General features: G+C 46.0%; 10 non-coding genes across 10 annotated transcripts; all 10 read right to left on the bottom strand.

Moving 5' to 3' along the window:
* Positions 1 to 112: 112 nt before the first annotated feature.
* Positions 113 to 303, bottom strand: LOC146012241 (U2 spliceosomal RNA). Its single transcript, XR_014445411.1, has one exon. It is a non-coding gene; the product is annotated as a U2 spliceosomal RNA (small nuclear RNA).
* A 1,374-nt stretch (positions 304 to 1,677) lies between these two features.
* Positions 1,678 to 1,868, bottom strand: LOC146012240 (U2 spliceosomal RNA). Its single transcript, XR_014445410.1, has one exon. It is a non-coding gene; the product is annotated as a U2 spliceosomal RNA (small nuclear RNA).
* Positions 1,869 to 3,242: 1,374 nt separating this feature from the next.
* Positions 3,243 to 3,433, bottom strand: LOC146012237 (U2 spliceosomal RNA). The gene has a single exon (XR_014445408.1). It is a non-coding gene; the product is annotated as a U2 spliceosomal RNA (small nuclear RNA).
* A 1,374-nt stretch (positions 3,434 to 4,807) lies between these two features.
* LOC146012236 (U2 spliceosomal RNA) lies at positions 4,808 to 4,998 on the bottom strand. The gene has a single exon (XR_014445407.1). It is a non-coding gene; the product is annotated as a U2 spliceosomal RNA (small nuclear RNA).
* A 1,385-nt stretch (positions 4,999 to 6,383) lies between these two features.
* On the bottom strand, positions 6,384 to 6,574 carry LOC146012235 (U2 spliceosomal RNA). The gene has a single exon (XR_014445406.1). It is a non-coding gene; the product is annotated as a U2 spliceosomal RNA (small nuclear RNA).
* A 1,374-nt stretch (positions 6,575 to 7,948) lies between these two features.
* On the bottom strand, positions 7,949 to 8,139 carry LOC146012234 (U2 spliceosomal RNA). Its single transcript, XR_014445405.1, has one exon. It is a non-coding gene; the product is annotated as a U2 spliceosomal RNA (small nuclear RNA).
* A 1,374-nt stretch (positions 8,140 to 9,513) lies between these two features.
* On the bottom strand, positions 9,514 to 9,704 carry LOC146012233 (U2 spliceosomal RNA). Its single transcript, XR_014445404.1, has one exon. It is a non-coding gene; the product is annotated as a U2 spliceosomal RNA (small nuclear RNA).
* A 1,374-nt stretch (positions 9,705 to 11,078) lies between these two features.
* LOC146012232 (U2 spliceosomal RNA) lies at positions 11,079 to 11,269 on the bottom strand. Its single transcript, XR_014445403.1, has one exon. It is a non-coding gene; the product is annotated as a U2 spliceosomal RNA (small nuclear RNA).
* A 1,374-nt stretch (positions 11,270 to 12,643) lies between these two features.
* LOC146012231 (U2 spliceosomal RNA) lies at positions 12,644 to 12,834 on the bottom strand. Its single transcript, XR_014445402.1, has one exon. It is a non-coding gene; the product is annotated as a U2 spliceosomal RNA (small nuclear RNA).
* A 1,374-nt stretch (positions 12,835 to 14,208) lies between these two features.
* LOC146012230 (U2 spliceosomal RNA) lies at positions 14,209 to 14,399 on the bottom strand. Its single transcript, XR_014445401.1, has one exon. It is a non-coding gene; the product is annotated as a U2 spliceosomal RNA (small nuclear RNA).
* Positions 14,400 to 15,340: the final 941 nt, after the last annotated feature.

Genomic DNA, 15,340 nt, shown 5'->3' with positions numbered 1-15,340 from the left:
GCAGCAAATGCATGCATTTCTAAATACAAAGTTAGTACAAAGGTGCACAAACAATTGATACTCCAAATTAAGTGCCAGGAATGGAAATAGTCTTTTTTTGGATAACAGATTAGGAAGGTGCACCGGTCCTGGAAGTACTGCAATACCAGGTCAATGCGTGGAGTGGACAGAGCAAGCTCTTCTTCCATCTCCCTGTTCTAAAAATCCATTTAATATATGGCCCCCAGATAGGGGGCGTATCAGATATTAAACTGATAAGAACAGATACTACACTTGATCTTAGCCAAAAGGCCGAGAAGCGATAACCCGAATGGGGTCCCAGCAAAGCGCGCGAACCGGAATTCGGCCACCAACACTGGTGCAGAAGAGATCAGCACCACGGACACATCTAACACACACACATCACTTCTATGTCGTTGCAGTCTGAAAGATACCTGGCTGTACGGCAGGTGTGAATAGGACTTGAAGTGCTGGACAGGGACCGGAGGACGAGTAGCCATCCAACTGATTTTGTGATTAGGTCGTCGGCGGGCGGGCAGGGTGCCTCAGCTGGGTAGGAGGCCAAATTTGCATGTGCTCCGCCCCGTCTGTTGACGTCGCGTCAACAGACACACACCCACTAGGCAGACGACCAACAGGCAAGCAGCAGCAGCCAGCTGTCTCCTCGCTCTTTGCTGCTGCATGCCTGTGTCCCTGACGAACTGCTGCTGAGTAAATCAATCAGCTAGCTGCTGCAGAGGAGAAGGAGGAATCTTGCACAATCAGGTGCAATGACGGCTTTCCTGTTTTGAGCCCATTCAGCAGCAGTAGTAGACAGTCAGATGGACAGGCATTCATGTGGCAGGACCCTTTGTGTGACATCACAATCTGCCCTCTATGACATCACAAGCTGCTCACTCGGAATCCGGCGGAACCTGACAGCCAGACAGTCACTTGGAACAGACAGGCAGACAGGACAGTCATGTGTAGGTGAGCTGGGTGGGCCAATGTTTACTTTTATTGGCAGTTACCACCCAAATGATGGTCCGAAGAAGGTAAGTGATACTTTTTCTAAATCCCCCTCTCAATGATCATCAATTGTTGGGCTCGGCAAAAAAAAATGGAAGAGGAAAAAAAATTCCCAAAACAAAAGAGAGGAAAGAGGAAAAAAATTTCCCAAAACAAAAGAGAGAGAAAAGAGAGCGCAAAAAGAAAAGAAAAAAAATATAAGAGATCAAGAAAGAAAAAGCAAAAAAAAAACCAAGCCATTTCAAATGGAGAGGGAGGGGGGTCCAAAAATGCCATTGCTGTGATCCAGTTGATGTTTCCGTGGAAAGATCGTAGGTAAGTCACATAGTGTTTGCCTATTTTTTGGGAGGTCGCAGCGATTGATAAGTCATTTAATTTAGGCAGGCTTCCGGTCTTTTGGCTAGGCCGCATATGCTGATATCAAGTGTAGTGTCACGTAAAAATATTTAACTGCCTCGATTCCAGAAAGTACAATTCAAGGAGTCAAGAAATAGTCACAAAATGATACACTGGAGGCAGGATTTCAAAGTATTTATGCACAAGGGTTAAACCTTGAAGCAGCAAATGCATGCATTTCTAAATACAAAGTTAGTACAAAGGTGCACAAACAATTGATACTCCAAATTAAGTGCCAGGAATGGAAATAGTCTTTTTTTGGATAACAGATTAGGAAGGTGCACCGGTCCTGGAAGTACTGCAATACCAGGTCAATGCGTGGAGTGGACAGAGCAAGCTCTTCTTCCATCTCCCTGTTCTAAAAATCCATTTAATATATGGCCCCCAGATAGGGGGCGTATCAGATATTAAACTGATAAGAACAGATACTACACTTGATCTTAGCCAAAAGGCCGAGAAGCGATAACCCGAATGGGGTCCCAGCAAAGCGCGCGAACCGGAATTCGGCCACCAACACTGGTGCAGAAGAGATCAGCACCACGGACACATCTAACACACACACATCACTTCTATGTCGTTGCAGTCTGAAAGATACCTGGCTGTACGGCAGGTGTGAATAGGACTTGAAGTGCTGGACAGGGACCGGAGGACGAGTAGCCATCCAACTGATTTTGTGATTAGGTCGTCGGCGGGCGGGCAGGGTGCCTCAGCTGGGTAGGAGGCCAAATTTGCATGTGCTCCGCCCCGTCTGTTGACGTCGCGTCAACAGACACACACCCACTAGGCAGACGACCAACAGGCAAGCAGCAGCAGCCAGCTGTCTCCTCGCTCTTTGCTGCTGCATGCCTGTGTCCCTGACGAACTGCTGCTGAGTAAATCAATCAGCTAGCTGCTGCAGAGGAGAAGGAGGAATCTTGCACAATCAGGTGCAATGACGGCTTTCCTGTTTTGAGCCCATTCAGCAGCAGTAGTAGACAGTCAGATGGACAGGCATTCATGTGGCAGGACCCTTTGTGTGACATCACAATCTGCCCTCTATGACATCACAAGCTGCTCACTCGGAATCCGGCGGAACCTGACAGCCAGACAGTCACTTGGAACAGACAGGCAGACAGGACAGTCATGTGTAGGTGAGCTGGGTGGGCCAATGTTTTCTTTTATTGGCAGTTACCACCCAAATGATGGTCCGAAGAAGGTAAGTGATACTTTTTCTAAATCCCCCTCTCAATGATCATCAATTGTTGGGCTCGGCAAAAAAAAATGGAAGAGGAAAAAAAATTCCCAAAACAAAAGAGAGGAAAGAGGAAAAAAATTTCCCAAAACAAAAGAGAGAGAAAAGAGAGCGCAAAAAGAAAAGAAAAAAAATATAAGAGATCAAGAAAGAAAAAGCAAAAAAAACCCCAAGCCATTTCAAATGGAGAGGGAGGGGGGTCCAAAAATGCCATTGCTGTGATCCAGTTGATGTTTCCGTGGAAAGATCGTAGGTAAGTCACATAGTGTTTGCCTATTTTTTGGGAGGTCGCAGCGATTGATAAGTCATTTAATTTAGGCAGGCTTCCGGTCTTTTGGCTAGGCCGCATATGCTGATATCAAGTGTAGTGTCACGTAAAAATATTTAACTGCCTCGATTCCAGAAAGTACAATTCAAGGAGTCAAGAAATAGTCACAAAATGATACACTGGAGGCAGGATTTCAAAGTATTTATGCACAAGGGTTAAACCTTGAAGCAGCAAATGCATGCATTTCTAAATACAAAGTTAGTACAAAGGTGCACAAACAATTGATACTCCAAATTAAGTGCCAGGAATGGAAATAGTCTTTTTTTGGATAACAGATTAGGAAGGTGCACCGGTCCTGGAAGTACTGCAATACCAGGTCAATGCGTGGAGTGGACAGAGCAAGCTCTTCTTCCATCTCCCTGTTCTAAAAATCCATTTAATATATGGCCCCCAGATAGGGGGCGTATCAGATATTAAACTGATAAGAACAGATACTACACTTGATCTTAGCCAAAAGGCCGAGAAGCGATAACCCGAATGGGGTCCCAGCAAAGCGCGCAAACCGGAATTCGGCCACCAACACTGGTGCAGAAGAGATCAGCACCACGGACACATCTAACACACACACATCACTTCTATGTCGTTGCAGTCTGAAAGATACCTGGCTGTACGGCAGGTGTGAATAGGACTTGAAGTGCTGGACAGGGACCGGAGGACGAGTAGCCATCCAACTGATTTTGTGATTAGGTCGTCGGCGGGCGGGCAGGGTGCCTCAGCTGGGTAGGAGGCCAAATTTGCATGTGCTCCGCCCCGTCTGTTGACGTCGCGTCAACAGACACACACCCACTAGGCAGACGACCAACAGGCAAGCAGCAGCAGCCAGCTGTCTCCTCGCTCTTTGCTGCTGCATGCCTGTGTCCCTGACGAACTGCTGCTGAGTAAATCAATCAGCTAGCTGCTGCAGAGGAGAAGGAGGAATCTTGCACAATCAGGTGCAATGACGGCTTTCCTGTTTTGAGCCCATTCAGCAGCAGTAGTAGACAGTCAGATGGACAGGCATTCATGTGGCAGGACCCTTTGTGTGACATCACAATCTGCCCTCTATGACATCACAAGCTGCTCACTCGGAATCCGGCGGAACCTGACAGCCAGACAGTCACTTGGAACAGACAGGCAGACAGGACAGTCATGTGTAGGTGAGCTGGGTGGGCCAATGTTTTCTTTTATTGGCAGTTACCACCCAAATGATGGTCCGAAGAAGGTAAGTGATACTTTTTCTAAATCCCCCTCTCAATGATCATCAATTGTTGGGCTCGGCAAAAAAAAATGGAAGAGGAAAAAAAATTCCCAAAACAAAAGAGAGGAAAGAGGAAAAAAATTTCCCAAAACAAAAGAGAGAGAAAAGAGAGCGCAAAAAGAAAAGAAAAAAAATATAAGAGATCAAGAAAGAAAAAGCAAAAAAAAAACCAAGCCATTTCAAATGGAGAGGGAGGGGGGTCCAAAAATGCCATTGCTGTGATCCAGTTGATGTTTCCGTGGAAAGATCGTAGGTAAGTCACATAGTGTTTGCCTATTTTTTGGGAGGTCGCAGCGATTGATAAGTCATTTAATTTAGGCAGGCTTCCGGTCTTTTGGCTAGGCCGCATATGCTGATATCAAGTGTAGTGTCACGTAAAAATATTTAACTGCCTCGATTCCAGAAAGTACAATTCAAGGAGTCAAGAAATAGTCACAAAATGATACACTGGAGGCAGGATTTCAAAGTATTTATGCACAAGGGTTAAACCTTGAAGCAGCAAATGCATGCATTTCTAAATACAAAGTTAGTACAAAGGTGCACAAACAATTGATACTCCAAATTAAGTGCCAGGAATGGAAATAGTCTTTTTTTGGATAACAGATTAGGAAGGTGCACCGGTCCTGGAAGTACTGCAATACCAGGTCAATGCGTGGAGTGGACAGAGCAAGCTCTTCTTCCATCTCCCTGTTCTAAAAATCCATTTAATATATGGCCCCCAGATAGGGGGCGTATCAGATATTAAACTGATAAGAACAGATACTACACTTGATCTTAGCCAAAAGGCCGAGAAGCGATAACCCGAATGGGGTCCCAGCAAAGCGCGCGAACCGGAATTCGGCCACCAACACTGGTGCAGAAGAGATCAGCACCACGGACACATCTAACACACACACATCACTTCTATGTCGTTGCAGTCTGAAAGATACCTGGCTGTACGGCAGGTGTGAATAGGACTTGAAGTGCTGGACAGGGACCGGAGGACGAGTAGCCATCCAACTGATTTTGTGATTAGGTCGTCGGCGGGCGGGCAGGGTGCCTCAGCTGGGTAGGAGGCCAAATTTGCATGTGCTCCGCCCCGTCTGTTGACGTCGCGTCAACAGACCCACACCCACTAGGCAGACGACCAACAGGCAAGCAGCAGCAGCCAGCTGTCTCCTCGCTCTTTGCTGCTGCATGCCTGTGTCCCTGACGAACTGCTGCTGAGTAAATCAATCAGCTAGCTGCTGCAGAGGAGAAGGAGGAATCTTGCACAATCAGGTGCAATGACGGCTTTCCTGTTTTGAGCCCATTCAGCAGCAGTAGTAGACAGTCAGATGGACAGGCATTCATGTGGCAGGACCCTTTGTGTGACATCACAATCTGCCCTCTATGACATCACAAGCTGCTCACTCGGAATCCGGCAGGAATCCGGCGGAACCTGACAGCCAGACAGTCACTTGGAACAGACAGGCAGACAGGACAGTCATGTGTAGGTGAGCTGGGTGGGCCAATGTTTTCTTTTATTGGCAGTTACCACCCAAATGATGGTCCGAAGAAGGTAAGTGATACTTTTTCTAAATCCCCCTCTCAATGATCATCAATTGTTGGGCTCGGCAAAAAAAAATGGAAGAGGAAAAAAAATTCCCAAAACAAAAGAGAGGAAAGAGGAAAAAAATTTCCCAAAACAAAAGAGAGAGAAAAGAGAGCGCAAAAAGAAAAGAAAAAAAATATAAGAGATCAAGAAAGAAAAAGCAAAAAAAAAACCAAGCCATTTCAAATGGAGAGGGAGGGGGGTCCAAAAATGCCATTGCTGTGATCCAGTTGATGTTTCCGTGGAAAGATCGTAGGTAAGTCACATAGTGTTTGCCTATTTTTTGGGAGGTCACAGCGATTGATAAGTCATTTAATTTAGGCAGGCTTCCGGTCTTTTGGCTAGGCCGCATATGCTGATATCAAGTGTAGTGTCACGTAAAAATATTTAACTGCCTCGATTCCAGAAAGTACAATTCAAGGAGTCAAGAAATAGTCACAAAATGATACACTGGAGGCAGGATTTCAAAGTATTTATGCACAAGGGTTAAACCTTGAAGCAGCAAATGCATGCATTTCTAAATACAAAGTTAGTACAAAGGTGCACAAACAATTGATACTCCAAATTAAGTGCCAGGAATGGAAATAGTCTTTTTTTGGATAACAGATTAGGAAGGTGCACCGGTCCTGGAAGTACTGCAATACCAGGTCAATGCGTGGAGTGGACAGAGCAAGCTCTTCTTCCATCTCCCTGTTCTAAAAATCCATTTAATATATGGCCCCCAGATAGGGGGCGTATCAGATATTAAACTGATAAGAACAGATACTACACTTGATCTTAGCCAAAAGGCCGAGAAGCGATAACCCGAATGGGGTCCCAGCAAAGCGCGCGAACCGGAATTCGGCCACCAACACTGGTGCAGAAGAGATCAGCACCACGGACACATCTAACACACACACATCACTTCTATGTCGTTGCAGTCTGAAAGATACCTGGCTGTACGGCAGGTGTGAATAGGACTTGAAGTGCTGGACAGGGACCGGAGGACGAGTAGCCATCCAACTGATTTTGTGATTAGGTCGTCGGCGGACGGGCAGGGTGCCTCAGCTGGGTAGGAGGCCAAATTTGCATGTGCTCCGCCCCGTCTGTTGACGTCGCGTCAACAGACACACACCCACTAGGCAGACGACCAACAGGCAAGCAGCAGCAGCCAGCTGTCTCCTCGCTCTTTGCTGCTGCATGCCTGTGTCCCTGACGAACTGCTGCTGAGTAAATCAATCAGCTAGCTGCTGCAGAGGAGAAGGAGGAATCTTGCACAATCAGGTGCAATGACGGCTTTCCTGTTTTGAGCCCATTCAGCAGCAGTAGTAGACAGTCAGATGGACAGGCATTCATGTGGCAGGACCCTTTGTGTGACATCACAATCTGCCCTCTATGACATCACAAGCTGCTCACTCGGAATCCGGCGGAACCTGACAGCCAGACAGTCACTTGGAACAGACAGGCAGACAGGACAGTCATGTGTAGGTGAGCTGGATGGGCCAATGTTTTCTTTTATTGGCAGTTACCACCCAAATGATGGTCCGAAGAAGGTAAGTGATACTTTTTCTAAATCCCCCTCTCAATGATCATCAATTGTTGGGCTCGGCAAAAAAAAATGGAAGAGGAAAAAAAATTCCCAAAACAAAAGAGAGGAAAGAGGAAAAAAATTTCCCAAAACAAAAGAGAGAGAAAAGAGAGCGCAAAAAGAAAAGAAAAAAAATATAAGAGATCAAGAAAGAAAAAGCAAAAAAAAAACCAAGCCATTTCAAATGGAGAGGGAGGGGGGTCCAAAAATGCCATTGCTGTGATCCAGTTGATGTTTCCGTGGAAAGATCGTAGGTAAGTCACATAGTGTTTGCCTATTTTTTGGGAGGTCGCAGCGATTGATAAGTCATTTAATTTAGGCAGGCTTCCGGTCTTTTGGCTAGGCCGCATATGCTGATATCAAGTGTAGTGTCACGTAAAAATATTTAACTGCCTCGATTCCAGAAAGTACAATTCAAGGAGTCAAGAAATAGTCACAAAATGATACACTGGAGGCAGGATTTCAAAGTATTTATGCACAAGGGTTAAACCTTGAAGCAGCAAATGCATGCATTTCTAAATACAAAGTTAGTACAAAGGTGCACAAACAATTGATACTCCAAATTAAGTGCCAGGAATGGAAATAGTCTTTTTTTGGATAACAGATTAGGAAGGTGCACCGGTCCTGGAAGTACTGCAATACCAGGTCAATGCGTGGAGTGGACAGAGCAAGCTCTTCTTCCATCTCCCTGTTCTAAAAATCCATTTAATATATGGCCCCCAGATAGGGGGCGTATCAGATATTAAACTGATAAGAACAGATACTACACTTGATCTTAGCCAAAAGGCCGAGAAGCGATAACCCGAATGGGGTCCCAGCAAAGCGCGCGAACCGGAATTCGGCCACCAACACTGGTGCAGAAGAGATCAGCACCACGGACACATCTAACACACACACATCACTTCTATGTCGTTGCAGTCTGAAAGATACCTGGCTGTACGGCAGGTGTGAATAGGACTTGAAGTGTTGGACAGGGACCGGAGGACGAGTAGCCATCCAACTGATTTTGTGATTAGGTCGTCGGCGGGCGGGCAGGGTGCCTCAGCTGGGTAGGAGGCCAAATTTGCATGTGCTCCGCCCCGTCTGTTGACGTCGCGTCAACAGACACACACCCACTAGGCAGACGACCAACAGGCAAGCAGCAGCAGCCAGCTGTCTCCTCGCTCTTTGCTGCTGCATGCCTGTGTCCCTGACGAACTGCTGCTGAGTAAATCAATCAGCTAGCTGCTGCAGAGGAGAAGGAGGAATCTTGCACAATCAGGTGCAATGACGGCTTTCCTGTTTTGAGCCCATTCAGCAGCAGTAGTAGACAGTCAGATGGACAGGCATTCATGTGGCAGGACCCTTTGTGTGACATCACAATCTGCCCTCTATGACATCACAAGCTGCTCACTCGGAATCCGGCGGAACCTGACAGCCAGACAGTCACTTGGAACAGACAGGCAGACAGGACAGTCATGTGTAGGTGAGCTGGGTGGGCCAATGTTTACTTTTATTGGCAGTTACCACCCAAATGATGGTCCGAAGAAGGTAAGTGATACTTTTTCTAAATCCCCCTCTCAATGATCATCAATTGTTGGGCTCGGCAAAAAAAAATGGAAGAGGAAAAAAAATTCCCAAAACAAAAGAGAGGAAAGAGGAAAAAAATTTCCCAAAACAAAAGAGAGAGAAAAGAGAGCGCAAAAAGAAAAGAAAAAAAATATAAGAGATCAAGAAAGAAAAAGCAAAAAAAAAACCAAGCCATTTCAAATGGAGAGGGAGGGGGGTCCAAAAATGCCATTGCTGTGATCCAGTTGATGTTTCCGTGGAAAGATCGTAGGTAAGTCACATAGTGTTTGCCTATTTTTTGGGAGGTCGCAGCGATTGATAAGTCATTTAATTTAGGCAGGCTTCCGGTCTTTTGGCTAGGCCGCATATGCTGATATCAAGTGTAGTGTCACGTAAAAATATTTAACTGCCTCGATTCCAGAAAGTACAATTCAAGGAGTCAAGAAATAGTCACAAAATGATACACTGGAGGCAGGATTTCAAAGTATTTATGCACAAGGGTTAAACCTTGAAGCAGCAAATGCATGCATTTCTAAATACAAAGTTAGTACAAAGGTGCACAAACAATTGATACTCCAAATTAAGTGCCAGGAATGGAAATAGTCTTTTTTTGGATAACAGATTAGGAAGGTGCACCGGTCCTGGAAGTACTGCAATACCAGGTCAATGCGTGGAGTGGACAGAGCAAGCTCTTCTTCCATCTCCCTGTTCTAAAAATCCATTTAATATATGGCCCCCAGATAGGGGGCGTATCAGATATTAAACTGATAAGAACAGATACTACACTTGATCTTAGCCAAAAGGCCGAGAAGCGATAACCCGAATGGGGTCCCAGCAAAGCGCGCGAACCGGAATTCGGCCACCAACACTGGTGCAGAAGAGATCAGCACCACGGACACATCTAACACACACACATCACTTCTATGTCGTTGCAGTCTGAAAGATACCTGGCTGTACGGCAGGTGTGAATAGGACTTGAAGTGCTGGACAGGGACCGGAGGACGAGTAGCCATCCAACTGATTTTGTGATTAGGTCGTCGGCGGGCGGGCAGGGTGCCTCAGCTGGGTAGGAGGCCAAATTTGCATGTGCTCCGCCCCGTCTGTTGACGTCGCGTCAACAGACACACACCCACTAGGCAGACGACCAACAGGCAAGCAGCAGCAGCCAGCTGTCTCCTCGCTCTTTGCTGCTGCATGCCTGTGTCCCTGACGAACTGCTGCTGAGTAAATCAATCAGCTAGCTGCTGCAGAGGAGAAGGAGGAATCTTGCACAATCAGGTGCAATGACGGCTTTCCTGTTTTGAGCCCATTCAGCAGCAGTAGTAGACAGTCAGATGGACAGGCATTCATGTGGCAGGACCCTTTGTGTGACATCACAATCTGCCCTCTATGACATCACAAGCTGCTCACTCGGAATCCGGCGGAACCTGACAGCCAGACAGTCACTTGGAACAGACAGGCAGACAGGACAGTCATGTGTAGGTGAGCTGGGTGGGCCAATGTTTTCTTTTATTGGCAGTTACCACCCAAATGATGGTCCGAAGAAGGTAAGTGATACTTTTTCTAAATCCCCCTCTCAATGATCATCAATTGTTGGGCTCGGCAAAAAAAAATGGAAGAGGAAAAAAAATTCCCAAAACAAAAGAGAGGAAAGAGGAAAAAAATTTCCCAAAACAAAAGAGAGAGAAAAGAGAGCGCAAAAAGAAAAGAAAAAAAATATAAGAGATCAAGAAAGAAAAAGCAAAAAAAACCCCAAGCCATTTCAAATGGAGAGGGAGGGGGGTCCAAAAATGCCATTGCTGTGATCCAGTTGATGTTTCCGTGGAAAGATCGTAGGTAAGTCACATAGTGTTTGCCTATTTTTTGGGAGGTCGCAGCGATTGATAAGTCATTTAATTTAGGCAGGCTTCCGGTCTTTTGGCTAGGCCGCATATGCTGATATCAAGTGTAGTGTCACGTAAAAATATTTAACTGCCTCGATTCCAGAAAGTACAATTCAAGGAGTCAAGAAATAGTCACAAAATGATACACTGGAGGCAGGATTTCAAAGTATTTATGCACAAGGGTTAAACCTTGAAGCAGCAAATGCATGCATTTCTAAATACAAAGTTAGTACAAAGGTGCACAAACAATTGATACTCCAAATTAAGTGCCAGGAATGGAAATAGTCTTTTTTTGGATAACAGATTAGGAAGGTGCACCGGTCCTGGAAGTACTGCAATACCAGGTCAATGCGTGGAGTGGACAGAGCAAGCTCTTCTTCCATCTCCCTGTTCTAAAAATCCATTTAATATATGGCCCCCAGATAGGGGGCGTATCAGATATTAAACTGATAAGAACAGATACTACACTTGATCTTAGCCAAAAGGCCGAGAAGCGATAACCCGAATGGGGTCCCAGCAAAGCGCGCGAACCGGAATTCGGCCACCAACACTGGTGCAGAAGAGATCAGCACCACGGACACATCTAACACACACACATCACTTCTATGTCGTTGCAGTCTGAAAGATACCTGGCTGTACGGCAGGTGTGAATAGGACTTGAAGTGCTGGACAGGGACCGGAGGACGAGTAGCCATCCAACTGATTTTGTGATTAGGTCGTCGGCGGGCGGGCAGGGTGCCTCAGCTGGGTAGGAGGCCAAATTTGCATGTGCTCCGCCCCGTCTGTTGACGTCGCGTCAACAGACACACACCCACTAGGCAGACGACCAACAGGCAAGCAGCAGCAGCCAGCTGTCTCCTCGCTCTTTGCTGCTGCATGCCTGTGTCCCTGACGAACTGCTGCTGAGTAAATCAATCAGCTAGCTGCTGCAGAGGAGAAGGAGGAATCTTGCACAATCAGGTGCAATGACGGCTTTCCTGTTTTGAGCCCATTCAGCAGCAGTAGTAGACAGTCAGATGGACAGGCATTCATGTGGCAGGACCCTTTGTGTGACATCACAATCTGCCCTCTATGACATCACAAGCTGCTCACTCGGAATCCGGCGGAACCTGACAGCCAGACAGTCACTTGGAACAGACAGGCAGACAGGACAGTCATGTGTAGGTGAGCTGGATGGGCCAATGTTTTCTTTTATTGGCAGTTACCACCCAAATGATGGTCCGAAGAAGGTAAGTGATACTTTTTCTAAATCCCCCTCTCAATGATCATCAATTGTTGGGCTCGGCAAAAAAAAATGGAAGAGGAAAAAAAATTCCCAAAACAAAAGAGAGGAAAGAGGAAAAAAATTTCCCAAAACAAAAGAGAGAGAAAAGAGAGCGCAAAAAGAAAAGAAAAAAAATATAAGAGATCAAGAAAGAAAAAGCAAAAAAAAAACCAAGCCATTTCAAATGGAGAGGGAGGGGGGTCCAAAAATGCCATTGCTGTGATCCAGTTGATGTTTCCGTGGAAAGATCGTAGGTAAGTCACATAGTGTTTGCCTATTTTTTGGGAGGTCGCAGCGATTGATAAGTCATTTAATTTAGGCAGGCTTCCGGTCTTTTGGCTAGGCCGCATATGCTGATATCAAGTGTAGTGTCACGTAAAAATATTTAACTGCCTCGATTCCAGAAAGTACAATTCAAGGAGTCAAGAAATAGTCACAAAATGATACACTGGAGGCAGGATTTCAAAGTATTTATGCACAAGGGTTAAACCTTGAAGCAGCAAATGCATGCATTTCTAAATACAAAGTTAGTACAAAGGTGCACAAACAATTGATACTCCAAATTAAGTGCCAGGAATGGAAATAGTCTTTTTTTGGATAACAGATTAGGAAGGTGCACCGGTCCTGGAAGTACTGCAATACCAGGTCAATGCGTGGAGTGGACAGAGCAAGCTCTTCTTCCATCTCCCTGTTCTAAAAATCCATTTAATATATGGCCCCCAGATAGGGGGCGTATCAGATATTAAACTGATAAGAACAGATACTACACTTGATCTTAGCCAAAAGGCCGAGAAGCGATAACCCGAATGGGGTCCCAGCAAAGCGCGCGAACCGGAATTCGGCCACCAACACTGGTGCAGAAGAGATCAGCACCACGGACACATCTAACACACACACATCACTTCTATGTCGTTGCAGTCTGAAAGATACCTGGCTGTATGGCAGGTGTGAATAGGACTTGAAGTGCTGGACAGGGACCGGAGGACGAGTAGCCATCCAACTGATTTTGTGATTAGGTCGTCGGCGGGCGGGCAGGGTGCCTCAGCTGGGTAGGAGGCCAAATTTGCATGTGCTCCGCCCCGTCTGTTGACGTCGCGTCAACAGACACACACCCACTAGGCAGACGACCAACAGGCAAGCAGCAGCAGCCAGCTGTCTCCTCGCTCTTTGCTGCTGCATGCCTGTGTCCCTGACGAACTGCTGCTGAGTAAATCAATCAGCTAGCTGCTGCAGAGGAGAAGGAGGAATCTTGCACAATCAGGTGCAATGACGGCTTTCCTGTTTTGAGCCCATTCAGCAGCAGTAGTAGACAGTCAGATGGACAGTCATTCATGTGGCAGGACCCTTTGTGTGACATCACAATCTGCCCTCTATGACATCACAAGCTGCTCACTCGGAATCCGGCGGAACCTGACAGCCAGACAGTCACTTGGAACAGACAGGCAGACAGGACAGTCATGTGTAGGTGAGCTGGGTGGGCCAATGTTTTCTTTTATTGGCAGTTACCACCCAAATGATGGTCCGAAGAAGGTAAGTGATACTTTTTCTAAATCCCCCTCTCAATGATCATCAATTGTTGGGCTCGGCAAAAAAAAATGGAAGAGGAAAAAAAATTCCCAAAACAAAAGAGAGGAAAGAGGAAAAAAATTTCCCAAAACAAAAGAGAGAGAAAAGAGAGCGCAAAAAGAAAAGAAAAAAAATATAAGAGATCAAGAAAGAAAAAGCAAAAAAAACCCCAAGCCATTTCAAATGGAGAGGGAGGGGGGTCCAAAAATGCCATTGCTGTGATCCAGTTGATGTTTCCGTGGAAAGATCGTAGGTAAGTCACATAGTGTTTGCCTATTTTTTGGGAGGTCGCAGCGATTGATAAGTCATTTAATTTAGGCAGGCTTCCGGTCTTTTGGCTAGGCCGCATATGCTGATATCAAGTGTAGTGTCACGTAAAAATATTTAACTGCCTCGATTCCAGAAAGTACAATTCAAGGAGTCAAGAAATAGTCACAAAATGATACACTGGAGGCAGGATTTCAAAGTATTTATGCACAAGGGTTAAACCTTGAAGCAGCAAATGCATGCATTTCTAAATACAAAGTTAGTACAAAGGTGCACAAACAATTGATACTCCAAATTAAGTGCCAGGAATGGAAATAGTCTTTTTTTGGATAACAGATTAGGAAGGTGCACCGGTCCTGGAAGTACTGCAATACCAGGTCAATGCGTGGAGTGGACAGAGCAAGCTCTTCTTCCATCTCCCTGTTCTAAAAATCCATTTAATATATGGCCCCCAGATAGGGGGCGTATCAGATATTAAACTGATAAGAACAGATACTACACTTGATCTTAGCCAAAAGGCCGAGAAGCGATAACCCGAATGGGGTCCCAGCAAAGCGCGCGAACCGGAATTCGGCCACCAACACTGGTGCAGAAGAGATCAGCACCACGGACACATCTAACACACACACATCACTTCTATGTCGTTGCAGTCTGAAAGATACCTGGCTGTACGGCAGGTGTGAATAGGACTTGAAGTGCTGGACAGGGACCGGAGGACGAGTAGCCATCCAACTGATTTTGTGATTAGGTCGTCGGCGGGCGGGCAGGGTGCCTCAGCTGGGTAGGAGGCCAAATTTGCATGTGCTCCGCCCCGTCTGTTGACGTCGCGTCAACAGACACACACCCACTAGGCAGACGACCAACAGGCAAGCAGCAGCAGCCAGCTGTCTCCTCGCTCTTTGCTGCTGCATGCCTGTGTCCCTGACGAACTGCTGCTGAGTAAATCAATCAGCTAGCTGCTGCAGAGGAGAAGGAGGAATCTTGCACAATCAGGTGCAATGACGGCTTTCCTGTTTTGAGCCCATTCAGCAGCAGTAGTAGACAGTCAGATGGACAGGCATTCATGTGGCAGGACCCTTTGTGTGACATCACAATCTGCCCTCTATGACATCACAAGCTGCTCACTCGGAATCCGGCGGAACCTGACAGCCAGACAGTCACTTGGAACAGACAGGCAGACAGGACAGTCATGTGTAGGTGAGCTGGGTGGGCCAATGTTTTCTTTTATTGGCAGTTACCACCCAAATGATGGTCCGAAGAAGGTAAGTGATACTTTTTCTAAATCCCCCTCTCAATGATCATCAATTGTTGGGCTCGGCAAAAAAAAATGGAAGAGGAAAAAAAATTCCCAAAACAAAAGAGAGGAAAGAGGAAAAAAATTTCCCAAAACAAAAGAGAGAGAAAAGAGAGCGCAAAAAGAAAAGAAAAAAAATATAAGAGATCAAGAAAGAAAAAGCAAAAAAAAAACCAAG

The sequence above is a fragment of the Crinia signifera genome, chromosome 6 (assembly GCF_055691185.1).
Source record: "Crinia signifera chromosome 6, ASM5569118v1, whole genome shotgun sequence".
Taxonomy (NCBI): domain Eukaryota; kingdom Metazoa; phylum Chordata; class Amphibia; order Anura; family Myobatrachidae; genus Crinia; species Crinia signifera.
Note: the sequence above shows the minus strand (reverse complement) of the source record. Positions and strands in the feature narration are given on the sequence as shown.